The sequence below is a fragment of the Rousettus aegyptiacus genome, unplaced genomic scaffold, assembly GCF_014176215.1.
Source record: "Rousettus aegyptiacus isolate mRouAeg1 unplaced genomic scaffold, mRouAeg1.p scaffold_m13_p_9, whole genome shotgun sequence".
In the NCBI taxonomy this organism is placed as follows: domain Eukaryota; kingdom Metazoa; phylum Chordata; class Mammalia; order Chiroptera; family Pteropodidae; genus Rousettus; species Rousettus aegyptiacus.
This window is the reverse complement of record NW_023416312.1, coordinates 93,010,295-93,025,288: the sequence shown is the minus strand read 5'-3', so window position 1 is coordinate 93,025,288 and position 14,994 is coordinate 93,010,295.

Below are 14,994 nucleotides of genomic sequence, written 5' to 3'. Positions count from 1 at the left end.
GTCTTTATGAATTATTGGTTTGGTTTTCTTTGGGTAAATTCCCAGAAGTTCATTGCTGAGTCAAGAGTTAGATCCGTTAGATCCATTTTTAATCTTTTGAGAAAACTCCATACTGTTTTCCATAGCGGCTGTACCAGTTTGCAATCCCACCAACAATGTATGAGGGTTCTCTTTTCTCCACATCCTCATCAACACTTGTTGTTCTTTGATTTGTTGATGACAGCCATTCTGACAGATGTCAGGTGATATCTCATTGTGGTTTTAATTTGCATTTCTCTGATGATTAGTGACCTTGAGCATCTTTTTATATGTCTATAGGCATTCTGTATTTTCTCTTTGGAGAAGTATCTGTTCAGGTCTGACCACTTCTTTCTTAATACTCGAGAAAACTGTCTCATCTGTGAAATCCGCTCAGGTGACATTCTCTATATGAAAAAAAAAAACAGAACAAAACTAATAATCTTGCCCTTTCATAATTTTCTTCCAGTTTTCTTCTCAGCTAACAGCATTATTTTTCTGGCTGTCATCATTAAATCTCAATTTCTGAGGCCTATGTTCCATCATCAAAATGAAGACACCAAGAAACCATTTACTGCAGACTGGGCAAATATACTTGATCTTTTATGTGAAAACATTTTTGTGGCATCACCCTATGAATTCTCACTAAATGCTAATTCAGTTTATTACGGTCTATTTTTAAAGGTAAATTAATGCATTTAATATTTTTCAAAATGGCCTTTATTTTCTTTGGATCCAGCAGGTGTAGGGAGAGGGGTCAGAATGATGAGAAGTGCCAAGTACAGAGTTAAAAGGGGATATGCAAAGGGATTTTCTTTAAAACCAGTCCTGTTGACTTGGGTTTAATTGAACTATTTTATGTGCTAATATGTTTCAGAATCTTATACTCAGAATCACGTTGTGTTTTCAAAAGCATTTTCTCTGCACAATACAACCTCCGGGATGTGTATTTGCCTGCTAATAAACTCACACCCAAGGAGTGTATGTATTGGCAGACAAGCCCATACCCTGGGGTGTGTTATTGCTTGCATAATTAGCCATCAATTATCACCAGTTACATTTGCACCTGTTCCATTTGCAGATCTTTGGAATTTCAAGCTTGCCCAATTAGCATGTTCTAAACTTTCTCCCACTTGTGAGAAAGTGGGATGATAGTCCCTTCTTTGAGGAACCTCTCCTTAAGCAGAGTCTCCACAACAACCATCTGAAAAGGGAATATTTTAATCAACCACTTTAAAGACATCATGAAAATATTGGTATGTCAAAAACAACCAAGTTATTTATTTGCTGTCCTAGTTTCTCAGAGTTTTAAAGGACTCTTGAGATTATTTCATTTTACTAATGAAGAAAATAAGCCCTGAGAAGTGAAATTGACTTTTCTAATGTCACACCATGTTAGTGGCAGAGCCAGTGCCAGAACCCAACTAACTATTCCTACCTGAGGTCTGTTTCTACTCTGGCATGTGGTTAAAATGTACCTTTTACTTTGAGACTGAATTTAAGATCATTTATTTTGTATATGCAGATGTACGGGATTAAATGACACGTTTCAAAGTATCCACTTCCCATTTCTGTTACACCAGTTGCTGATTATACTAAGTTTAGAATAAATGTTCTTTCATATGAATGTGTTTGTGCTATCTCTAGTTATTTTGAAAGCTTTGGGAGGCATATCTCTATGACAATGTTTCAATTAATAACACAGAGCCTCTCGTGGGTCTTCTAACTTAAGGTGAACTTCCCTGACTTTCACTATTGTCTGTGGCTGGATGCAGTTTACAAGGAATGGTTGCATACAAGGCTTCTAACTCTAGTTTGACATATGGTAGTTTTTCAAGTTGCAGTGATAGGTAAGATGAATTTGATTGCCCTAAAGCTACAAGTGTTAGCATAATTTTAGTGGAAATTGTATTAGAAGAAAAAGTTAAGGGTAAATTATACTTCTAATCTTTGTATTTTACTGCTTATATAAAGGAGGCCTCTGGATCTTTAAATTATAGATTTTGGTCCCCATTCAACTGTATGAGTCCTTAACAGCTGACCTGTTTTTGGCTTTTCATAGACATCATTTGAAATGGTCTGGCCTCTGAAAGGTAAATCTGTGGCAACATGCTTGGATAAAAGCTATGATTGGTGGCACGGTTAACAATTTAACAGATATTCTTCCACATACCATTTCCTGTGTGAACTTCAGTTATAGTTATTACATTCAGTTCCAGTAATTACATTCTACAGGGATTTTTTTTCCATTTACAAAACTTTTATCTCACAGCACTGAATGCATGAAGAGTCATTCAATGAGGCTTAATTTCATAGTTAAAATCTTAGTAATTTGATGGTTAAAGTGATGATACAATGGCTAGAAAATTATACTAAAGAGTCAAGAACCTGTAATTCTTCTGTCTAAATCTACTAGTTATGAGTTCCTGCACCAGTGAGGTGTGTTATTATGAACATAAGCTATGGAATGAGACTAACCTATAACTCAGGGTGTGACCATGTACTACCTATTCTTTAATCCTTTTAAGCCTACTGTCTTCATATGTAAAATGGGAAATTACATCTATTTTGCAAAGTTGTCTGTGAGGATTGCATGATTTATATAAATATCTCAGCACTTAGGGGTTATTACTATAATCAGGAGCCAGGAAATGATGCACAAAACTGGATTCTGAGGGTGTTTGGTGAGAGAACATAAAGTTCAATAAGGGAGAGTTCGTCAACTTGAAAAGGGGGAGAAACCCAATGATGAGACAGCAGAAGACTCTAAGACTGCCAACAAAAAGAAAGCTGGCTTTAAAAGCAAACATCAAGAGTCCTACTTAAATTACAGGTTCATTGCAACAGGTGCTTCACATTCTCCAAGCCTGCTTTGTGTAATAGGTGGAGACCAGCTATCTAACGAAGCCATGAAACCTTCAAAACTGCTTTGCCACATGGAGACCAAGCACCCTGCATTAAAAGACAAGCCTTTGGAATTCTTCATAAGAAAAAGATGTGAGCACAAAGAACAGAAGCAATTATTGAAGGCCACCACTTCATCAAATGTATCTGCACTGAGAGCATCATTCTTAGTGTCTAAACACATTGCTAAAGCTGAGAAGCCCTTTACTATTGGTTAAGAGTTGATCCTCCCCACTGCTAAGGACATTTGTTGTAAACGTTTAGGAGAGGCTGCAGTTCAAAAGGTAGCACATATTCCTCTTTCGGCTAGCGCCGTAACTAGACAAATTGTTGAAATGGCAGAGGATATTGAGGCACAACTGTTAGAGAGGATTAATGAGTCACTGCGGTACACATCCAGGTTGATGAGTCTACGGATGTTGACAATAAAGCAACAATACTTGTTTCTGTACCATTTGTTTTTTCAGGAGGATGTGCATGTGGATATGCTATGTGCACTTTTGTTGCCAACCAACACCACAGCTGCAGAACTATTCAAGTCTTTGAATGATTGCATATCAGGAAAAGTTAATTGGTCACTTTGTGTCAGTATGTGCACGAACGGAGCAGCTGTCATGACTGGATGGCTTTCTGGTTTCACTACTCAGGTCAAAGAAGTTGCTTCTGAAGTTGAGTCTATGCACAGTGTCATCCATCAAGAAATGCTAGCTAGCCAGAAGAATGTCACCTGAATTAAACAACATTTTGCAGGATGTAATTAAAATTATCAACCACATTAAAGTACATGCCTTTAACTCAGGTCTGTTCGCACAAGTCTATGAGATGGACGCAGAGCACACGTCTTCTCATACACAGAAGTGAGAGGACTTTCTACAGGTAGATCATTGGCCAGTGTTTCTGAGTTATGAGAGCTGCTCCAGAGATTTCTTTTAGAACAGTCACCACTGGCAGCACATTTCAGTGACACAGAATGGGTCAGTAGCAAAAGTGACATGTCTATGAAAATCAAGTCTTTGAGGATAAACTTAATCACATTCTATGAATGACATTAAATGAGAACATGTTTCTAATTTTGGATGTTGAAGCTTTTTTAAGCAGTACCCAAAAGGCAAACTCAAGACGATCAACGTTAAGTTTGATATGTTAAATGCCATGTATGTGACAAAAACATAAGTAAAATAAAAAGAGATCAGAAGAAAATATTTCTAATACGCACATAAGATAAAGAGTAACAATCAGAATGCATAAATTTTACCTAAAAATCCATACAAAAATACAAATATTAAATATAAAAAATAGCAAAGGATTTGAATAGACAATTTACCAAACAGAAAATTGAAAATATGGTCAATCTCACTGGTAATCCAAGTGCAACTAAGAGACAAACAAATAAACGAAAATAGTGAAACGTCATTTTTCACCTGTCAGATTGCCAATTATTTATAAGTTCAGTAATGCTAAGTCTTGACCAAAGTGAGGAGAATTGGGTTCTCTTTTAAATGATGGTGTAAATTAGTATTGACACTTTAGGAGACAATTAAAATGTAAATGTTGTATCCTACAACCTTCTGCTATTATCCTTTCCACTCAAATCCTAATCTCAAGATACACTATATGCTGGCATGCTTGTATTATACATTAGATATACAGAGTTATAGATATAGGTATAATTATAAGTGGATAGACAGGTGGATAGATAGATGTAAACAATGTAAATAACCATTGGCACGAGAATTGATAAATAAACTATGGTACGGCCACACGATAAAATATGCTGCAGTGATGAAAATATAAATTAAAACAAGACCAGGTAGATATGTGATGAAATGGAAAGTTTTCCATGACATTATCATTGATAAAAGCAAATTGCATAATGATCCCTATAGCATGATGTAAACAAATACATGTACAAAATGATACTATATATTTCTACTAGTTGATGAATGTAAATGCACAGTGCAATCATTAGCAAGTTCACACACCCAACGAAACGTGCAGATTCCCCTAAGAAGTTTACTCAAAGTAATGGGGTACCTCAGACAAAGGTATTTGGAGGAATATGGTAATAAAGGAGTACGTTTTTCTGCAAAATTTGAATACTCTACACGATTTTATAATTTACTTGTATAAATAAGAATTAACTTAAATTTAAGGAGCAAAAAAAGTCAGGTACATTCTTTGTTTCAATGTTTTTAGGCAGAATATAAAGCATAGGAGTGATTCCATCTCTGATGCTTGAAAGAATGTACTTCTTCAAACCACATGCTCAGAAGTATAGGGGAAATGTTCCTTTGTTGCTTTTTTTCCAGTTTTTGCCATGGTTATTAGTCCCCTCAGCTTTAAATATAGGGAAAGGTTGGTAATTTTCTCAGAGGTTAATTTTATTGAGATTTTCAAATGCATTATCATAATACTTGTTGCTACATCTGGAAATAGTTATAATAATATAGCAAAGAGTATAGGCTCTGTAGTCAGTTGGATTGGAATCACTGGCTGTCCATCTTTACTGGCTGTGTTAGCCTTATAAAGTCATGTAGCCTTTCTGATATGTACTTGTCCCAACACGAGGATAATATCACCACCTTCAGAGTTATGATGTGAGCATAAAATGATGCAGTTTTTGTAAAGGGCTTTAGTGCAGTGCTTTCTTCTTATTGTTATTATTTTGCATATTCACTCTTTTTTCTTGATTTTGTTTGCCAGGTGTCTGTATAAGATATTAATACTTTCGAAGAATTGTATCCAAAGTGTGTTTATGAAATTTACTTATTTTTTTCTAATTTATTGTCTGAGTTCCTTGTATCAGAATTCTTGGGTTGAATATTGAGCTAATTTACTTTCATTCTTTTGTATTTAATAATGCAAACATTTGTAGCTGTGAATTTCCCTCTATCATGATGGCCATATTCATTGAGCTTTGATATGAAGGATTTAATTTATAAATTGGATAAAATTACATATAAAAATCCTTCAATTTCCTTTTGGCTCAATTGTAGTTTGAGGAGGATTTTCTTATTAAGTATGTCAGTAATTAGATTTACATTTGATTTAACATTGATTTTTAATTTTCTTACATTTTGATCAGGGAATGTATATAATCTTATTTTGTGATTTTAAAAATATACTGTTTACATTTTGATCTTGAACATAAATCCATTTTATTTACATAGACTTTATATTTTAGAGCAGTTTTAGATTTACAGCAAAATTGAGCAGAAGTTACAGAGATTTCCCATATACCCCACGCTTCTCCTATTATCAAATTACTTTACCAAAGTGGTACATTTGTTATAATCAATGAAATTATATTGACACATCTTTATTACTCAAAGTACATAGTTTACATTAGAATTCACTATTATTGATGTATATTCTATGGGTTTTGGTAAATGCATTATGGCATGAAGGCATGAATCCACCATTGTAGTATAATAAAGTGTCATTTTACTGCATACAAAGTTTTGTCTCTTCCAGAATGTCATAAAGTTGGAATCTTACAGCATGAATTTCTTTCACTTAATAATATATAATTGAGGTTCCTCCATGGCTTTTTATAGCTTGTGGCTCATTTCTTTTTAGCAGTGAATAACATTCCATCATCTGGATATACCGCAGTTTGTTTATCCATTCACCTACTGAAGGACATCTTAGTTGCGCCCAAATTTTGGCAATTATGAATAAAGCTGCTATAAACATCTGTGTGTGGTCTATTGTGTGGACATAAGTTTCCAACTCATTTTGGTAAATAGAGGAGCATAATAGCTGGATCATATGGATAGACTATGTTTAGTTTTATAAGAAAGCACCAACCGCTCTTTCAAAGTGCCTGTACCATTTTGCATTTCCACCAGCAATGAATGAGAATTTCTGTTGTTATACGTGTTCATCAGCATTTGATATTGTCATTGTTCTGGAATTTGGACATTCTAATATATGGGGAGTGATAATTGACTGTTGTTTTAATTTGCATTTCCTTGGTGGTATATGGTGAAGCATCTTTTCATATGCTTATTTGCTATTTGTGTATCTTCTTTGGTAAAGTACCTTTTAAAGTCTTTGGCCCATTTTTAATTAAAAAAAATTATTTTTTTATTGGTGCAGTCTAAGAGTTCTTTGTATATTTTGGATAACAGTCCTTCATAGGATGTGTCTTTGGTAAATATTTTCTTCCACTCTGTGGCTTGTCTTTTCATTCTCTTGACATTGCATTTTGCAGAGTGGAAGTTTTTAACCAGTTTAACAATTACTTCTTTCATAGATTGTTCCTCTGGTATTGTATGTAAAAAGTCATTGACATACCCAAGGTTATCTAGCTTTTCTCTTAGGTTGCCTTTTAAAGGTTTTAGAGTTCTGCATTTTGCATTTAGGTCTACGAACCATTATGTGTTAATTTTTGTGAAAGGTGTAAGATCTATCTGTGTCTAGATTAATTAATTTTTTTTTTGCATGCGGATGTCCGGTTGTTTCAGCACCATTTGTTGAAAAGACAATCTTTGCTTCATTGTATTGTCTTTGCTCCTTTTACAAAGGTCAGTTGACCATATTTATGTGAATCTATTTCTAGGCTTTCTATTCTGTTTCATTTATATATTTATCTATTCTTCTACAAATTCTAAAGTCTTGATTATTGTAGCTTTATAGTAGGTCTTGAAGTCAGATAGTATCAGTCCTCCAACTTTGTTCTCCTTCAATATTGTGTTAGGCTATTCTGGGTCTTTTTCATCTCCATATAAGTTTCAGAATCAGTTTGTTCATATCCACAAAATAAGTTGCTGGGAGTTTGATTAGAATTGCATGGAATCTATAGATCAAGTTGTTAAAAAATTGACATTTTGATAATATTGAGTCTGCAATAAATTGTAAAGTATTTTACTTCTAATCATATATTAAATGTTTTTCAGAAGTGTAGTGATCATTGAGATGAAATTCCTTTTCTTTGTTTCTATATTGTTTTATCAGACACTCAAAGTAGTTTTCTGTTTATTTAATGTGAAACAAGAACGTACCTACACAGATTCGATGCTTGCCAACAGAGTCTGTGGTGTAGTCTCTCCCTTGGCCCCGCTCTCTTTCCATAGGAGTGGTGTTACCGGATAATCTCAACCGAAATACTGAATTGTATGCTTTATGGTCTCATATGAAAGCAGCAAATGAGCAGAATGATGAATATCAAAATACTAGAGTAAGAACATTTGCATGAAATTCACAATAAAACATGCCTTTACTTGACAGAATGCCTAGCTACCATAATCAGGCTTAAAATTTATACCTGGAAACCCCTACATTTGGGTTTTAGTAGAATAACCTTGGCATATCTGTAGCTGGAGGATAGATGGATATACATGGGAGTTGGCACAATTTCCAGTGAATATTTTGTAGTGCATCTCCTTTGAATGAGTTGAAATATTTACCTATTTCCAACATCCCTCTCTTTATCATGCAACCCAAAGGTCCCCAACATGTGATGAAACCAGGGTTCTTTCTCACTCTATCCCATCCATTAGAAATTTACAGATGATTATTTTCCCCCTCTAGAAGCAATATGTAGTTGTCACTTCCTTCAATCTCTTGTGCTGTCTTGTGTGAAGGATTAAATTCCACTGAATGAGGAATAACTAAAGATCCAAGGAGAGGAGCATAGTATTTTGGCCACCTTCAAAAATAGTATTCATGGGTATTGCCTTTCAGTCATGACAAAATGTCTGATATCTGATTCGTACTAGACTACAAACAAGTAGAAAAATGAATATAATATATAAAACATCTGTTTTCAGACCCTGAAAAACATGCAGACCATGACAGTGATAACTGAGAGAAGAGAAATAAAGGGGTACCTTCTGAACCATTGTGCAGGAATAGGGAACCCAAGCATAGCACAGAGATTTTGTTGAATTGAGTCAGATATTAGAGTTAAAAGAGGCTGATGTAGCCAAAGTATGTAGGTCAGAGTCTTGGAAGGATGGTTCTCTATAGACAAAAATGCTTCAGAAGTCTGCATTCAGTCCCCATGAGTCTATTGCTGAACACAAAGTTTCACATACATTGAGTAAAACCTCATAAGATAAGGCAAAGTAACACCGGGGAGCTATAAGGTGAACAATTTTGAGAGCTCACACAGAACTGGAATTTATTTGAGTTTGATCAACAAGAATGTAGAGACTTATTTAGACATGTGACACATTCCACAAAGATCTCAGAATAGTTGCACTTCAGTAGTAGGGATACACTAGGCTGAGAGTAAAAGCAACTCTAGAAGTTGTCCTAAAAAGCTTAATTAAAAACAATCCACAAAGAGATCTTGCCCAGGTATTTACACAGGAGAATTGAAAACACCTATTCATACAGAGACTCACTCACAGATTTTTATAGCAGTTTTTTTCAAAATCACTATATATTGGAAACAATAATTTCCATCAACAGATAAATGTTTTGTTATGTTGATCCAATTAATACTACTAAGCAAAAAAGATGAACTAGTGATGGATGGATAAATCTCAGAAACATTATGCTGAGCTAAAGAAGCCAGACACAAAAAGCATTTGCTGCATAATTTCATTTACATGGAGTTCAAAACCAGCCAAACTAATCTTTGTTGATAAATATCAGATCAATAGTTGCCTGTGGGGGGCGGTTGATACTGACTAGATGCAGCATGGGGGAACTTTCTGGAGTGATAAAAATGTTTTATATCTTGATTTTTGGGGGGTAGTTACAGAAGTATATGCACCTGGAACAACTGATCTAACAGCATACTTAAAATGGGTCCATTTTATTATATATAGATAAATTATACCTCGATAAGATTGTTGTAGAAAATAAAAACAATCATATGTAGAGAGTTGGTTGTAGAAGATTCTTGTTGGTACAAACCCTGGACATCTTAGTCACAGTACAGCCAGAGGGAGGAGGGCAAAGCATCTTTCTTGCAGACTTTTAGATTTCTTTTATACATGAGGTGGAATGTATCAGTTGTTTATTGTGCATTTTAACTCAATGTTGTGAGGTTTCAAGTTAAAAGAAAATTTTCTTTAATTATGACAATAGAGTGTAAGCTCTTTTTCAATGGAGGTTTTGTGTTTTTATTTATTTAGCATGTGTATTTGTACTATTTAGGTAAAGGCTTAGTGGTGGACTATTAGTTAAAAGCCCTCTTAATCCAAAAGTATGAGGTGTAAAGATATTCATCTCCGCTACCTTTCCACTAGGAAGAGATTCTCTCGGTTCTGATGTTTTCTTCTCACATTAGCTCCTATATACTTACACATTCCTTTTAATTTTGTTTAAATCAACGTACATTATCGTACATCATTTCTCTTCTAATTATTATTCTCTCTCCACTTGCCATCTCACCTACCTACCACCTAATAAATACTGTACTAAAGAGTATTCATAAGTCAAAATCTAATTTGGCTGATAATGCACATCAAATTAACCAGAGTTTCTACAATGAAACACAAACTTATGAAGCATCCATTAGTTGGATGGTAAAATCTTAAATTACTGATAGAATGTTTGCTATGCATGATACAGTAGAACAATCCGGGGTTCTAGAGTTTTGGTTTTCCTATTTGTAAAAAGAGAATGATATCTTTTAGCACATTTAATTTTTTGAGAATTACATGAGCTAAAATATGTGATATGCCCATACATATGTTATAGACCTTCAAATAATCAAAGAATATGTGCCTCCCAAATTATACATGTATGTATAGAATGTATACAGACATATTAATATGTATATGAATATTTAATATTTTATCTGTGATATAAATCCACACATGTATAGCTAAATATATGTTTTATAAGTATGCGTGCAGTAGCATTAGAAAATAAGCAAAATATTTATTTTACCATATATTTCATTAAACTTCAAAGTTATGCATAAAAAATCCCCAAATAGCCATAATTTCCTTCATTCTATCTAAATGTTTCTAATTTATCATTTTATTTCTTAGACTTACATATATCAAGGTCATGGAATTTACAATACAGTAATGAAGGTGTTAGACCACCCTGTCCAAACCACTTGACATCTTAGCATATAATTAATATTGACATAACCTTGGTAAGAAATATAGCCTAGCAAGGAACATTGGATTCTTGTACCATTTCCAATTTGGATAAGACATGAATATTTGACAGTAATTTTTATAATCAGCTGCAAGATTTTTGTTTTGGTTTAGCTGAGCTGAATATCTGACCTAATCAGTAGATATTTCAGGTAAAAACATCAAGTACTACTTAGACATTTGCTGTCATATCACCTTGAGAGTATATATATATATATATATATATATATATATATATATCACAATATTCATGTGGAGGATATGTGTAGACTCCTAGCCAAAAAATATATATATAGAAGCATCATATAAATAAAACACAAAAAAGAGGCATTGAAAACTTCTTTTAAAAATTATAACTAAACAAGAGTTATTACTTTTGTTAGGTCTGACACAACTTATTCATTAGGGAGCAACAAGTGTGCACATCTGTATATTTGCATACTAAAAATAGTTGTTCAAGAAACAAAAGGTTGCTTAGAATACATAACCTCTTACTCGTTTAAATTATATGTTTCCAAGTGGAGTATTATGATCTTGTTTTCAACTACATGTATGTGACTACCTAATTACAAAGCAGACATTTTAAACATAGTGTTTATTTCAAAGCGTTGTATCTCAGAATAAAAATGCATTAGAAGCAGTGATCAGGAGGAAAGGGAGGCAGACATGTTCAAAGTATTAGACATAGACATCAAGATCTTCATCCTCCATTCTCAGTAAGTTTTCTTGTGACCAGACTTAAAGAAGTGTAAACCAAATGCGACTGTTTGGCAATTAAAATGCTGACAGCGTGATCAATTCATGAAGACTCATCTCATACTATTTTTATTTTACCTGAGATTCATTATTAGTGATATTGAAGATGATGAAGACAGGCATAAATATAAAATGTCACATTGTTAACATTTATATTTATCATCTCTTGGTTAGCTTTGTCAAGTAGGGGATAAAGTTTGCTGGTGAGAAGAGAGAAGGGTAGCCAGGAGGGAGTTTAGAGGGGTTAAGTCTAGGCATAGAATTGGACTTTGAGTATCATGGCCAAACTGTCCAATGTACAAAGTCCAAAGGGATGAAATAAATTTGAACTTGTTTTAGCAAGTATTGTGGTTTCAGTTTTTTCCCCCAGCAAGATCCTAGCTTGTGTCTAAAGAATAAAGGAAAGGATGGGGAATAAGGATGTAATATGCAGGATATAGCTGCTTTGGAGGAAGATAACAAGAACTATGGAGACATCAGGCTCCAGGGTTCAGAGTAGTCTATATTAGCAATGGGAATTGTAGGACTTGGCAAAGAAACCATGGCAGAAAACTCAGTCATCATAGAGAGTGCAGTGATATGGTGGTCATGCAGGTATACAGATACCTGCTTACTAAACCAAGAGCAGAAGTTCAGTTCCAGGCCCAACTTGATAGTTTGCTGTGGCTCTTTTTATATTCCTGCTCTCAGGATTGGCTCAGGGACCACATGTGACTGCTGGTGGAGAGCATCAGTGCCTCCAGTTGTGAGGGGCTGGAGGAGGCAGAGCAAAACAAAGAGACTAGTGTGTGTCTATAATGTGTGTCTATGCAAACAGTGGCACATCAACTCTATGAATAAATAATGATATCTCTCAGTTCTAGACACCTTGCATTCAGCTACAAAAGGTGTTGAAAGAAAAATAAAAATTGAATGTTACGTGGTATTTGGATTAGTTTATATATGTGTATATATACATATATATCTAATATATTTATATATAAATATATTTATATACATATATATACATATGTATACGTATGTATATATATACATGTATACACACACACATACACACACACACATATAACAAATGTGACCTGATGTTAATTTTGAATGAGGAAGTAGATGTCAGCATTCGGCATGTACAGATGGCACATTATCCATGGAATGTTTAAGATGTTCTGTGAGTCCCCCCAAATCATGAAACGCCACAGCAGTTAAGGTGTTTACTTTCAAATAAAGATGATGAGGCAAGTCCACATACATGTTAACATAAGCCATGAAAAATCACATATATAGACAGCATGACATGCCACAGTAAATAATTTGAGGCATGATCAGTTAGATGGTGTTTACTTACCTGTCATTCTATTTTTTTAATGATTAAGTATATCGCTACAGTTCTTCTGAGGTCACAGCAGGAACACATTGGAGTTTAATTAGTCATCATGAGTTGGTTAGTGTAATTTTAACAAAACAAAACCTGGAATCTGAATCCCTTTTTAAACAATTTATGCAAATTTACTCTTTATTCTCAGGCTATTTGCAATCACAATTGAACTTTTAAATTGAGCAATAATTTTATTTAATAAAGAGTGTGTACTTCTAGCATCTTGTCTCACTTTTTCGCTTATTTATTCTACAATGAAATGATAGTGCCATCACAACATGTGTTTTTAGTTCTTTTTAAACTCATATTGCTGGTCCCCAGGGCTCATCTTTTGTGGTGCGAACAGAACTTTTCCCGTATAAATGATACTCAACAAAAATTGGCTAAAACTTTCTATCCAGGCAACAGATACAGAAGCAAAGCGAATCTTATGTCTCCTTTTTTCCCAGTTGGATTTAAAGGAAAAACAAAAGATATTTTCCCACACGCACTCTCAGGCATGTGATTCCAGTCTATGGTAGTCTACTCTAATTCTACTGTCTAATCCTTCTGTCCATGTCATTTGATTTCACTTAAATAGCAATGCAATTTAAGATAATGCAATCTCTAGCTCTAATTTCAAATTGAAGTTATTGCCTTTGCAAACTTGCAAATTGTGATCAACAGATAAGCAACTGAAGAAGCAGCTTTGCTTTAGAAGAGATAAGCAATATCAATTTTTTTTTCTATGAGTAAGGATGCTAAAAAATGGTGATGAAGAAGCAGAAAGTCATATGTGAGAAAATGTTACAGTCCAAGGGAATCGTAATTAGAATTATAAAGGAAAAAAGTGTTACCATTTGTCAGAGAAAATGAGTAATGTCACATTTTATGATATGGATGGTATGTAAGAAGGACGTAGAACAAAATTGCTCAGCATGAATAGTATGTTGTAATGAGTAGGTCAAGTTCAGGGTTGACTACATGATACAGGTTAAGGATGTGAGGACACAAAGACAAATCAAAGAGTAAGTCATAAGAAAGGATATATCTCCTGTCAACGAGTAAATGGACAGACAGTGCCTTCTCTTCAGTAAGTTTCCAACATTCTTGACTTGCAGTCTGGGAGAACAAGGATGAATGTGTTACTCATTCTTTTAAATTACTTTGGATGATGTACTGAATTAGGTTGTGATGGTGTAGCTGTTTTATCCTAGCAAAAGATGAATATATCCTGAATTTGAATGCCAAGATACTTGAGACCTACTAAGCTGCATCATTCACCATTATTATAGAAAATCAAATGGTTTTGTTGTCCAGTGATTGAATTTTATAAAAACAATTTATACAGGTGATATAGGCCATTGGAGGAGCTCATTTTCTATTCTGGTTGCATTAAAATAAATAGAATATTCTACTATTAGGAATTAATAAAAGAGTACAAATAAGGACCATAGAAATAAATAAAATATCTGCTTTCTTCATCTACATTCATGTAAAAAATTATTCTACAAAGAGCATAAAGAATACATTTCTGAGAGAATAGACACCCATTAAATGATTTCTGCAAATGATGGAATACTTTGATTCATGTTCAGATATCAATTCAGGTTATAATTTTAATTCCTATGGTGGTTATTACCATCCCAAATTCCCCATCAACTTCAATTTTGTAATGACTGTAATCAATATGCATAGTGTTTCATTTGCCTGGAATTACAGATTTTGACTCCAGTATCACCATTCTGGTCTTTGTCCTTCAAACGGAACATTGACTAAAATATGAAGACCATGGGGGCCCTTGCGCTAATATAATTTGCATTCTGGACACAATAACTTCTGCTTATATAAGGATGGCATGATCGGTTCTCAAATTCAGCATTTTTGAAAATGCTG